The sequence below is a fragment of the Spermophilus citellus genome (genome assembly GCF_964194105.1).
Source record: "Spermophilus citellus genome assembly, chromosome: 1".
In the NCBI taxonomy this organism is placed as follows: Eukaryota; Metazoa; Chordata; class Mammalia; order Rodentia; family Sciuridae; genus Spermophilus; species Spermophilus citellus.
In genome coordinates, this window is record NC_138182.1 from 238,306,880 (window position 1) to 238,321,342 (window position 14,463).

The following is a 14,463-nucleotide window of genomic DNA, read 5'->3' on the forward strand; positions in this document are numbered from 1 at the left end:
CAGAGAGAGGCCCTGCTCAAGCCAATTCTTAATTTGATTATTACTTTGGGGATTGGTTTCAACACATGAATTTGGGGGACAGGGTTACACATTCAGACCACAGCACTAATGAAACAGTCCAAGCTTAGGCATCTTATCACCCACGGTAAAGTCCTGTGTCCTTGCCATGTTGAACGCTGTCCTTTATCTGCTGGCTTTTATTATTATTTTTATACCCCAGCAGCATTGGGTATTCTGTAAGCCTAATGATTTCGCATAGCAATGATTAACAGTCTTCATTGAAGAGAAAGAAGTTCTCTTCTGTCTGGTCAAGCCCAGACTTTTGAATGGTTTGAGTAATTATCTTGCATCTCTCTACTTCTCTTGGCTTTGAAAAGGGGGAATCACCTGCCTCTTGCCCCTGTCCCACAGGGCATAAATCTAGGCAATCACCATCGGAGGCAAACCAACTAAAGTTTGGTGGAACCTCATGGGACGGTGTAACTCTCCACTTTTTTCCTCTTCCCTTTCAGTCTTACTCAAGTCCCTTCACACACTCAATTAAGAGTACAGGAAGCCAGAGCTGGAAGGCACCCCAGAGAAAGTCCAGCTCAAGGGTTTGCACCAGATAGATTGTATTGCTCCCCCTCAACCTGAGAGCAATTGCGATTCCAGATTCCATGATGGGAGGAAGTGGTGGGCTCCTAGCTTCTCTCTCTCCTCTGTGAACACTCCTGCTTTTATGTGTTCCATGTAGGTTCTGTTTAAACAGGAGTTCCATTAAAACCAGCTTGAAATCTCTGAGTACAAGGCCCTGGGAGGTGTAGTTATGTGTTCAGGCAGAGCTGTTCCAAGAAGCAGAGCAGCTTGGGCATCTGAAAGGCTCAATACCAAATGTTAGGCATGTGTCTGGAGTGGAAAACAGGGGCAGAGATCTCCACCAAACAGACCTCTGCAGGTTAGAGGTTAAGAAAGCAGGAAGGTAAGTCATGAGGGCATGACAACTTCTAGTGCCACAGGTGAGGTCAAGTAGAGGGTAAGGAAAGTGCCGCCTGGGAGAGTGAACCAGGAGACTGCATTCTTGTTCTGATAATTAGGATGCTATGGTTTAGCTATGAGGTATGCCCCCCAAATTCATAAAGCAGAATGGTCAGAGTGAAATGATTAGAGTATGAGAGCTGTAATCTTATGAGTGGATTGATCCATTTGATAGAATCAAATTTGAATGAATCAAGGGACAGTAACTATTGGCAGGTAGAGTGTGGCTGGAAGAAGTAGGCCCCTGGGGGCATGTCCTTGGGCATTATACTGTCCCCAGCTTTTTGCACTCAAGCTCTGCCTGATTCCTGGCTGTCATGAACTGAGCAGCTTTTCTCCGCCAGCCATGTTCTTCTGCCATGAAGTTCTTTCTGCCTCTTCTCAGGCTCAGAGCTATGGAGTTGGCCAGCCGTGGACTGAACCTCTGAAACTGTGAACCAAAATAAACTTTTCCTTCTCTAAGTTGTTCTTTTCAGGTCTTGGTTACAGCGATGAAAAGCTTACTAAAAAATAGGGTCTGTGCATTTTTCTTCTCCTCCTTCCTACACCTAATGCTCAACTTTCCCTCTAAATTTGGACAAGTATTTAAAAAGAGTCTAGGTTTGAAGGAGTATCACATGGCTCTGCTACTTTGAGCACTCACATGAATCTGTCTGGCTTGGTGCCCTGAGCAGCTTGGCCAGCTCGCAGCTGAGCCACGGGGTGGAGGCTAATCTCCAGACTCCTATTCCAACATCATTTTCTCACTGTGAAACACTTTCTCCTTTGTAAAGAAACCAGCAGGGCAATGCTTACCCATAGACAAAGGGCATAAGACAGTAACTTGTCTTCACACTGCCTCATTTTCTTTATTCAAATAAATCAAGAATATAGTTTTCTCTCTTTCAGCTGTTATGAGACTTGCTGATATAGTGTGTATGACTCTTTGGATAAAGGCATAATGTAAAACAAAATTGTATTAATAAGATATTACTAATATTAATCAATATGAAATGCAATAGTGTGCTGGGGTGAGGAAGTCAGGAAAGAACACTGTAAACTCCTCTGGGATCCACAAGACTAGACACTTCCCAGAGCTTCTTGCTAAATACTCAGCCTAGAAATGGTCCCCCAAAGTGCAGTAAAACATGCAACTCTAATGTTTGTGTTAGATTGAAATTATGGCTTGGAAAATTCTAGTATTTTCTTTAATCATAAAAAGAGTGAGAGATGTAAAATTTCATGTAATTATCCAGTCAGAATGGAGGCTGCATCACATTCTGTGCTCTGTGTGATAACTGCTTAAAAAGGTCAGGGTTCTTACATTCTTTCTGTATAGACTGCGTTCTAATTGAACTTCCTAATGTGTCTGACAGATGGGAAATCGCTCATTTTGACCCTGAATGTCCTATCTTTGGTTCACATAAGCTAATAACACGGGATTATTAGTTTAGTATTTTATACAGATCTGTAATAAAGACCCCAGTTCCAAGGATAGCAATCATAAAACTTTTTTGTTTTATTTTTTTCTATATGACTACCAGGAGCACACAGTTGTGAGCATTCTCTCATTAAACCAAAAAACCCACAGTTATATTCTTTTTTCTTTTGGTATCAGGGATTGAACTCAGGGGTGCTTAATGAATCACATTCCCAGCCCTTTTTATTTTATATTTTGAGACAGGATCTTGCTAAGTTTCTTAGGGACACGATAAACTGCTGAGGCTGGCTTTGAACTCAGGATCCTTCTGCCTCACCCTCGTGAGCTGCTGGCATTACAGACATGTGCCACTACATCTGCAGTTATAATATTTTTATTTTGCAGTGCAAGGCACTGAGTTACAACAACTTCCTTGAGTTCCCACACGGCATGGGTAGAACTGGGAGTTTGGCCAACCTTCCTGATTTTCTGGGTTCTCCAATCTTTCAAAAAAGTATGGAAGCCTTTCAGAGTTTAATTTGGACCCTGTAAACTCATGTATCTTTTCTGTGTGTCATTCTCTTTGTCTATTGGTTGGTATTCATCGAGACAGCCAGTACCAGCAGATACCATGGGGATTTCTATAAATTAGGGGTAGGGGCAATAAACTAAATGAAACCCAAACTGAAGCTCCAAGCAATCCAAAGTTTCCCCAAGTCAGTCAAAGCCCCATGGTCACTGAGTCCATATATTAGCATTAGACTAAAAATGGAACTTTAAAGACTTAAAGAGAACATCCTGACATCATGTCTCCCACCTGCTAACCATTCACAGCAAGAAGCATAATGTTCTATCCCATCCTGATGATTCATTAAAAAAAAATCTCAGAATGTAACTATATTCTTTCTTGCTCCTTCTGTCCTGATTTCCACCCCTCTTTCTCCTCTTGGGGTCACTCCCCTTACATCTTTGTCACATTTATTTTTTTCTTTTAAAATATTTTTTAATTGTCGATGGACTATTTATTTATTTATATGTGGTGCTGAGGATTGAACCCAGGGCCTCACACTTGCTAGGCAAGGGCTCTGCCACTGAGCCACATCTTCACCCTCCATTTTTTCTTCTACCAGTCCTTTATATCTTGCCAATCCTTGAGGTTATGCACTGGTTCCTCATCTCATTTTGATTCACACTCTCTCCCTGGGTGATCTGTTCCACTTTCTTGCTTCAGTTATCATGAAAATGTCCATAAGTGCCCAAATCAGTACCACCAGCCCAGGCCTTTTGCCTAAACATCTCCATCTGGCTGGAACTACAGCCCTTCAAGTTTGACATGTCTCAAACTGAGCACGTTATTTTCTTCATTCCTCACTTCCACTACCCACCCTCTTCTTCCACTCCAGACATCTGTCACCTATCAAAGTAAAGGGCATCGCCATCCGCTTGGTTTAGCAGCCCCAAACCAGAGCCAACCTAAGTCTTCCCTCTCCAGATTACAAAGTTCTGTGAATTTTATGGATATATATATGAATATATGTGTGTGTGTATGTATATGTGTGCATGTGTATATATATATATACACACACTTCTTTTATATATATGTATCATATATGTATACTAGTTTTCTTCATTTTTTCCTCAGTAGAGACCAAATATAGCTATTTATAATCTTTAATTCATTTCTTTTCCTCTCTCCCTTCCTTCCATTCTTCCTTCTTTTCTTTCTCTGTGGTGCTGGAGATTAAATCCAGGCCTTTGTACATGCTAAACAAGCACAGTCCATGTGGAGATATTAGAAGTTTTGTTAGGCCTGACTCATTTTAAACCGCCTTGAATTCTTGAACTTGCCTGAGTTCTTTAAAATTTCTACTTCAAAAGACAAAGACAGAACTTTTAGTTAAAGATGACAGATTAACTACATGTGCTTCACTCCCTTTCTCTTAAGGACCCATGAAAATAACAACAAAAAGCATATAAACCCACAACGACAAAGAGAAAAGGAGCAGGAGTCCCCAGCATGAGGGTGGTGACCAAGGAGGGTGCTAGACTCCTCTGGCGGGCCAAGGGAGGTCAGAGCTGAAGTGTGTGGGGGGGTTCACGGGCCAGGGATAGTCACTTTCGCCCTCACAGTGCCACACTGTTGGGCACAGTAGGGAGGTGAGGTGGGTGCAGGCAGTGGTGTGCTGAGAAGTGGTTTATAACCAGCTCTCTAAAAAGAAAGAAGAGAGAGCAGGGGCGGAAGGGGGAGAATATGAGATTAAAAATATAAAAAAGCAAGCTTTGATGTAAAGCACGGATTTCTGGCCAATTTTTCCATCGCCAACATGGCATCCCTGAATTAGGGATTGGGAAGAAGTGTACATGATCGGCTCCTCTGGGCTGCAAGAACTGGCTCCAGCACATCTTAGATGTATGACTGAAAATGGGGAGCTAGGTCCAGATTTAGTGTGTAGTTCTCAGTCCTTACAACCTCTCCCTTAGTTAATACTAAGAATAATGTCCATCCTCTCCCCCACCAAACACACGAGACTGGGAAAATACAATGGTCTCAGAGATGGAACCCTGAACCTCTGAGAATCAATGAAGAACACAAAAAAAGCTACTTAGGAATATTTATAAAGGTTTTTACTTTTTAGTGCTTGTGTGTGTGTGTGTGTGTGTATGTGTGTGCATTTGTATAAAATTTTAAATTGTTTTTAAAGACTGTGGACTATTAAAATAAAAAATATTTAAAATGCCTTGTGTGGTAAAGTAAAATATGAGGGCAAAAACTACAAGGGAAGAAATGAACCCACGCTCTGGTTAAGGTTCCTATACTGTTCATGAGCCAGGACAATATGGTTTGATAGTAGACTCTGATGACTTAAAGAAACATATTGTGCCAGGTATGGTGGCATACATTTGTAATCCTAGCACCTCAGGAGGCTGAGGCAGGAGAATCCCAAGTTCAAAGCCAGTTGTAGTGAGGCCCTAAGCAACTTAGCAAGACTCTAAGCAACTTAGCAAGACTCTGTCTCAAAATAAAAAAATTAAAAGGGGGGGGGGGGGTTGGGGTGTGACTCAGAGATAAAGTGCCCCAGGTTCAATCCCTGGTACCAAAAAGAAATAATAATTTCTAGATCAACCACTAAAAAACCCAACCCAAACAAACAAACAAACAAAAAAACAAAAATTGGTATTTAAACATAATCAATTTGCTTATAAGAAGTTAGTAATGGAGAAATAGAGGAGCAAAGAAAAAGGGAGGAAATATGAAACAAATACCAAGATTGTGACCTAAACATTTCAATCATTCAATCAAAAGTAAATGAATTGAATCTCCAACTAAAAATTTAAAAAGTTAAAAATCCAGTCTCAATTGTACTAGCTACACTTCCAATGCTTAATAACTATGCATGGCTAATGGCTACTGCTCCAGACAGTACAGACACAGGCATTATATCATCACAGAGCTCTACTGGACAGCACTTGCCTAACAGCTAGCAACTCAGGAGGATGGAGCACTCTGGGGTTAGGACTCAGTCATGAGACTAAGTAGATGCCAGAAGGCAAGTAACAGATAATTTTAGATAATTATAATTTTCAGGAAAAACAAAAAGCTGATCAGGAAAGCAAATGCAGCCCTAAAATACTTGGCTCTATTGTGCACAATATTTAACTGGGCCCCAGATCATGTCAACATTGGTACTTGATTTATTCTAAATTGGTGACTAGCTTTATTGGTGAGAATGGGAGACAGGAGAAGCAGTGACTAATGAGAGGCAACTAAACTTTCTCTATTGTGACAAGACAGTGATAGCTAACAACTATGTGGATACAAGTAGCATAGTTCATATCATATTTTTGAGAATGTGGAGGTGAAGAGCATGGGAAGAATTTGGAAGTGTTCCTCTGGGGAATGGGATGGGAAGTGGGATGGGTTATGGTAGAGCATTGCCATAAGCCTTTTGGAGATATTTGCTTTTTAAAAAAACTCATGCATGTATTAGGTGGGTGACAGAAAATAATTGTATGAACAATTCAGACTGAATCCAATTGTTACTTACCCTATTAATATGTGGGTCATGACACTCAAGTAGCTAATGGGACCACTGGTAATTTAAGGAGCTCCTATTTGGTAATGAAATCTGTTCAGAATACTATAATGTACATCATAAATACACAAAAGTAAAGAGATATAAAGAATGAAGAGACACTTTCTGAAGGTACAAAGAAAGACGTACTGATAGATAGCTTACTGGATTTTCTGTGTATTGAGAGAACGAAAGTGGAAAGTGTGCCCTGTGGCCCAGGAATCTAAGGCAGGAAACAATAATTGGCAGAGCTCATGCTTTCTCTAGACCCCACCTCTTCTGCCATGCATGGCTGGACCCTAACAGTACAGCCCAGAAAAGACAGATGTGCCCTCTGGAGAGAGTGAACCAAGAGTAACAGCAATCGCAGATCCAGGAACTCTGCAGCAAGAGAAATGGCCTGTCCATCGCACACACAGGATTGCTGAGAAAAACAAGCAAGCAAGCAAACATAAAGACAGCTCTGGTTAGGAGTCAGGCAGACCCAAAGACATCATTTCTGCTACTTTAATGCTGTGTGATCAGAACTCAGTACTTACTACAGTGATTCTCAATCTCTTTGTTGAGGGCACACTTAAAATATTGGAATTTGGGGCAACAGATTGAAGAGACAAAAGACTCAGAATGAAATTGAAAAGGTAATCATTACTCCTGTATGATGGTATTTCCCAAGTTCTATAAAGGCACTCAAAGTACTGTTGTTGTTTCCAAACCCAAAATTTTATACACAATTTGAAAGGCTTCCTCTGCACAGAGTGTCAGTGTCACTCTTGGGGTGGAAGTGACTGATGACTGTATCGATAGCCCCAACCAGGAGCCACGCTTTTACACATCTCAGGCCATCATCTTCCCTTTGGGGCTGACTGCCTTTTTGCTTTCCCTCCCACCTAGTCTAATGTGCAGCAAAATTGTTCCCAGTTCTACATCTTGCGTCAGAACCCACTCAGCAAAATGCTCCATCAGGCAGTTAACTGTCTGAATTGTCTGCTCAGATGGTGAGTTGTAGCAAAAAGCAATTTTATACACTGATCAAGAGTTGGCAGAGCACCAGGAAATATTTAAGTCTCACAGACATGACATTGCGCACTGTTTGGGAACCACAGGCTTAACCTCTCTGGCAAACATCATCCCTGACCCCAGAACGCAGTATATAGAGAATGGTTCTTCACTGTGCTATTTTTCCTCATAACTCCCTGGGGGTACAGATTAAGTCCAGTTTTACTGAAGAGGAAACTGCTGTTTTAGAGAGGTTAAGCCAATTGTTCCCGTTGATGGGAGCAGGACAAAGAAGATTTTTTCCCCATTCCTACATCCCTATTCCTGCCTGCTTCCCTGTACATACTCACGTTATCCACCTCCACAGGTCCTCTGGAAATGTCTGAGGCTGTCTGGTTGCATAGGAGGGAAGGAGAGCTGCCTCATTACTGCAGCCATCTGAAACTGATTTCCACAACAGCTGGGTAATGGGGAAGAGTTACTGTGGGGAAACAATATAACAAAAATATATTGGAAGTTGTAAAAGATGAAACCAGTTGTCCATAATCACACTAGTGGCTAAGCAATGCAGATGCAAACTTTAAGCAGCAAATCACTGCAGCATCATAAAAGTTTTCAAAAACCTTTTTTATTTTTTATTTATTTATTTTTTTAATTAGGATACTTGAAAGCTAGTGGAAATTAGAAGTCGAGTTCCCTTTCTTGTCCAATGTAATCACCTTTGCTCTGTCATCTAAATCATAAACATGGGACTGTCATCTAAATCATGAATATGGGAATCGTTGCAGACCTTCCTGTCTTATGTCATTATTACTTCTTTCTTCCTCACCCTTATTTAATCATTCACCCAGTCCTAGTTCCCTAAATCCTGAAATGTCTTGCACTTATTGGTGAGGGCTTTAGGGTCAGACCGCCCAGGTTGAAACCCAGCTCAGCCTCTTGGCACCCAGGAGGCTGTCTCCAGTGTACTGAGGTGTACTGAAGCAATCCTGTTCCTGACCCACCTCATCAGTGATAGGGCCACACTTAGATGACTCCCAGACAGGTGCCTTCTTCTCCCTGTGCACAACAAATAGTTTTGTTTCAGGTTAAACGTTTTCTTATTGTTCAGCTACCCTGTTTACTTCTCTTTTTATGTCCTTTGTTCATTTTCAAAAGTTGGAGTATTGGTGTTTTTCATATTTTATTTAATATCTATATTTATATTTCAAGTTTCTCTTTAGAAGCAATTAATTTAATATTATTTTATTTTGTACATCTGTTATTTTTAGAAGCAATAAAATGTGAAGGAAAATCATGAAATAACAATGTTGAAGCCTTAAATATCAGCCCCAGGTAAAGTTGCTCTAAAGATTACCTGTGCATGGTGAATAAAACGTGGTTTAGGATGTTAATGCCAAGTCATATTACCATCAGTGTGAATTATGATGATTCTTAAGCAACACTGAAAATGACCAAAGGATAGGAGTTTAGAAAAGACAACAGAAATGAAGTGTTAGCTGGCCTTCCTCCTCATCCCTTTGCTCCTTCCTGATCAGCTATTAAGCTTTTCCAGAGAATGCCAGCTTCTATGTAAGGCTTTCTTACACTTTCAATCACTTGGTGATTGGTAGTAGAATGAAATGGATATTTCATTACCATTCACTCAAAATCTATCACCTGTATATGACAGATGCAGGTGTCTACTTTTCTATTAGTGGCAAAGAGAATTTTTTTTTGGGGGGGCTCTTATATTATTCAATTATTTTTAGAAAATCATTAAGGGATAGAGAATACCCTTTGGTTTACTGTGAAAAAAATGTTTTAACTATTTGTAATATTTCTCATTTGTTTTTCAGTATTGGGGATTGAATCCTGGGGCACTGTAATACTGAGGCTATATCCCCAACACTGTTTTAATTTTTATTTTTAGACAGGATCTCATTAAGTTGTCTGGGCTGGCCTCAAACTTGTGCTCCTCCTGTAGCCTGATCAGTTGCTAGGATTATGGGCCTGTGCCATGGTGCCCAGCTCTCTCATCTATTTTAAATAGGAAACTGCAAAGTGGCACCACCTTCCCTATTCAAATTCATTTCCTCAGTATTGATAAAAATCCTAGTGAACATTGCCCATTTGGAAATACTCCTGATACTTGACACTCTGACTTTTCTCCTGTGGTTGCCAATTGCTGGTTAGGGCTTGGAGACCCATCATTGCTTCTCAAATATGGGTTTGTGTTTTACCAGAGTTCCTGTCTGTCCTCTTAGGTTAGAGATAATCTGCATCATTTTCTGTTTTCAGCCATCACCTATGTCTGTAGCTACAGTGACATTTTTATACAAGGAAAGATGGATGCTGTCCATCTGTCATGCAAGGGCATCACAAAGCTAAAGCATCTACCCTGTCTATTACTACATGGTGAGAGATAATAATACTACAAAGTTTGGTTTCTCCTTGGAAACCAAGAAAAACAACGCTAGGTGAGCCAGGAGCAAGAGACTGCAGAAGAACCTCTTCAAGAGGGAATGCATCTGGGCTTGCAAAGCCGTTAGCTTCTATTTGGAAAGTCTGAGTTCACAAATACGTTGCTGTTTCATGTCTGACTCAGGGGATCAGGAAGACTTTCTAGGACAATGGGTTGTTGGTGGAGGTGGGGCCAGGTGGTCTGGATAAGGGTACAGGCCTTGTCACTATTGAGCAGGAGACCCTAGGCAAATCTCCTTACTTTATCCATACTAGTTGACTCATCTCTAAAAAGAATTAGGCTTGTCTCTATTTCTAACATACTAATTATTACTGTGCCATTTAGTTAGGCTGCCCCAGACACAAAGATAACAGGGCCCAATGACTTGTTGGAGGCTAAAATATGGCTTCTGGGTGGGCTTCCAGCTGCACAAAAGGGTGCAGGCATGAAGGTACAAGGACAGGGAAAGAAGGATATAAGAATATATTAAAACAAGGATGGAGTGGATTGGAAAGAGGAAACTTTAAAAACCAGAGGCAAAGTCCACCAGCTTTATAGCTTGGTGCCAGGCTCCCTTGGGCCTGATAAGCTGCATGTCAAGATAGAGCACCCTTAAAATGTTGACACTTCTCAGAGTTGTGTCCAGAGCCCTCATCTTGCCTCACTCTACACACACTCTCCCTGAGCAGTTTTATACATGTTATTTAGATGCTGTTATCTCCTGGCACACTTTTCTGTGAAGCAACAACCCTGGCATTTGGCAATCTTAGAGTGGGGAGACCCTCAAATCCAGCAGGGCCAGACTGAGCTTGTCAGTTTCTTCTCTGTCCATCCCACACTGTAGTCCTCATCTCAGTTGATAGCACCTTGACCGCAGTATTGATCAAGTGAAAACTGGAGTGTGCTGCTTGACTTCTCCCTCCTTACCGCTGACAGCCAATCATACCCTGTTTAACCCCAATCACCCAGAACTCTTCAATGGCTCCCATTGCTGTTGTGATAAACTCAAACTCCACATCAGGACAGGCCTCCCACCCTTCCAGCTCCATCGTTTGCTGCTCTCCCCTTATCCATTCCGGCAGAGCCCTGGTGAGCTTCTTCCCGGTCTACAGTCTAGCTGCCTCCTCTCTGCTTCTGGGTGTTGCTCGGCATGCCTTCCTCGCCAGCCTCTCTATAACCAGGTTTTCCTAGCTACCTCAAACTCCCTCCAGCCTTGGCCTAGATCAGTGGTTCTCAATTGGGGTGAATGTTGCCCCACAGAGAACGTTTGAGCCATGTCTGGAGACACCTTGGGTGGTCATAACTGGAAGAGGGGTGCTATTGGCTTCTAGTGGGTAACTCCCACTAAGCATCCTATAATGTTCAAATACCCCTATACAATAAAGAATTATCTATCCCCAAATATTAATAGTAACATGACTGAGAATTTTACCCCTCCTACTTGGTCTCGCACCTCTCTTCTTGACTTTTTTTTTTCCGGTACTGGGGATTGAACTCAGGGGCACTAGACCACTGAGGCCCCTCCCTAGCCCTATTTTGAATTTTATTTAGAGATAGGGTCCCACTGAGTTGCTTAGTGCCTCGCTTTTTGCAGGGACTGGCATTGAACTTGTGATCTTCCTGTCTCAGCCTCCCAAGCTGCTGGGATTATAGGCAAGCACCACTATGCCTGGCTCTCTCCTTGACTTTTGATGTGATATTTTTTATTCACTCATCCATCTCCTCTTTTAGGAATTCTGGAAGGCATTGTTTGTTGTATCTCTTTTAGTTCCCAGTTTCCAACATAGTTCTTGGTAATAGTGGGCATGGAATACATATTTGTATATAAATAAAAGCAATGAATTCACTCTATGAGGACAGTCTCACATACCAGTTTTTTTAAAGACAGTACATCATTTACAATAATACCTTATTCTAATCCCTGTCCCTGCAGCACGGCTAGGAAAAGCATTCTTTCAAAGATCTCTTCTATATGTTGGCCATAGCAAACAGCCAACCTGCCTGGGGAAATTAATATTTGAATAGTTATTTTGTTTTCTAGTGGCTTTTCTTGCCAATAGTACTCCAATCATTGCAATATCTTTACCCACACTGTGATGTGTGCTGCAAAATTACTATTACGATTGTTTATGTTTTCATGACCATGGCCTGATTTTTTTACGTTAAATAATGGTTGAAACGGTTTGTGTCATGACTTTCTTTTATAGTTGAAAATGCCACATAATGCAAGTGAAGGCAGTGTGAGCCAATATATTTCATCGCCCAGCACCATAATCTATTAAGCCTGAGATATTTTCAGGGAATTGCCTTAAATCCTTTGGTGGTTTAAAGAAGCTTCAGAGGGATTAGTGGCTTAGAGGTAATTGTTATTGCTAATATTTTATTTGAAATGTCCTGTTCAGCAAAGGTAATGTGACATTTTGCTCACTTGAAATGCTGTCTTTCTAGGAAATAGGATGAGTCAAAAGGTCAGTGCCCAGGAGAGACAGGGAGGGGAGGGAGTGCCTTAGACAAAGGACAAGGGCCTGAGCGGGGGTGACCAGCACGTTAGCCTAGTCTGAACACCTTCATTCAGACCTTGGGGATCTGGGGTTTTAATTGCACATGAATTGTGAGGTTCATTTCCACAGTTCCTCAGCTCTAAGGAGAAATCTAAGTTTTACTTTGTAAAAGCAAAATAAGAAGAATGAAGCACATTGAGGTTCCCTTTGTAGGTCCACTCTCTCTTCCTAAGGCAGTAAATGTCGGAGCTCCTCAGGTCCCATCTCTGTCCCTCAGCCAGTGCATCTCATATATGGAGTACTTGAGAAATCTCATAGGAACGGCTTTTAAAAAAGGGAAAGATTCTTCAGGCTCTGCTTCTACCAACTCTGATTCTAGAGTTCTGAGATGGCCCCAGAAATCTACCAAAGAACACCAGGCGATCCTGCTGTGGACGTTACTTGCGCCTATAATAGCATCAGGTTACCCCATCTCTGTCTTGCCCTTCATGTCATGTTTCCCTACTCTCTCTCCATGGCCCCAATGCATCTGAGGTCTAGACTCATGTGTCACAGTGACAATCAAAATGACAAGGAAAATCTTCACTTATATGTCTCAACGATTCTTCGAATCCAGCCTGCCCTCTTCTAGGGTTTCCTGTCTCAGCACCCACGCAGTTCTAAATGGCCTCAGCCCCCACGTTCACTTAGCATTTCTTGTCTGGATCTCAGCAATGGCTCACCAACTCATCTCTTGGTGCCCACCATTGACTCTGCCTTCCTCAAGAAGTCAGAGGGACCTTGGCAAAATGTTGCACTGCTCCCTGCAAAAGCACTGCCATGACTTCCCGTCACCTTCAGGATCAGAGGAGCAAAGCCCTATTCGGTGACCTCCTGATGGCCACTGCAGTCCTGCCTCACAGGACCTTCTCTCTGGTTCCTGGTGTTCTAGTCACACTGTTTTTCTTCAGTCTCTCAGATGCACTGCACTTGTTCCCATTGCAGTGTGGGCTTTCACTCCACTCCTTTTCCTTCCCCCCATCCAACAAACACCTTATCTCCTTCAGATGATGGCTCCAATTCTGACTACACGATCTTCTCCTAGGTGAATTCAGGTTCCCTTATGATTCATGCACCTATGTGATGATCTACCTATGTGATCTGTAATGATACATTTAGTTTTCTAAGTGTTTGATTAATGTCTTTCTCTATACCTGAAGGTCCACAAAGGTGACAGCAAGGTCCTCTCTTGTTCATCATTGTAGCACCAACATCTCTCACAGTGCTTGGCACAAGGAAGTATTCCATCTTTGTTGAACGAAAGTTTGTTGAATGACTCAGTGTATACCATGTGAAACATACTGTTGAGAGAACAATTTCATTTGCACTTCTTGAAACAGAAAATTCAGAGTAGGCCCAGCTAAGATGGAAATTGGGGACGTCAGACAAAGTAAATTGGGGCATTAAGGTCAGTAGCTAGACAATTAAGGCAGGTAGAACAACATAATTATAACTTTAAAGCACAGCTATTAAATGTACCCAAACTTTGTACTCAGGTATATAATTTTAAACTTGAATTAACTTTTCAGTGACAGGATAAGACAATTTTAAAAAATCATAGAGGTTCTGATTAAGAAATACTTAGATTTCATTCAAAATTAAGAGTATTTAGAATAATGAATGCCTTTTGGTCTGTACAGAGTCTGATGTTAGATAGAATAATGCTGGGCAATTTATCTCAAAACAGTGTTATTCTAACTGATGGTAAGGGCTCCAAGTGGCTTCTTTACTCACCCAGGGATTCCTTTACCCCAGATTTTATACTTGCTCTGAAAAGTAAGGTTAGCTGCATACATCTTGAGCCATTGCTGTCTTCTGGATTTTCGATTGCTGAATGCATTTGTTAAGACGGTTGGTGTTTTAGGTCAGTCATATTCTGTGACTAGGGCCTATCATTTACCAGTTACACTCTATCTCTATGGCATTTTCTTAAAAGAAGGCCATAGAGTTTTTCAAATGGAAATCGCAAACTCAGGAGATGGAAGAAGATAAATA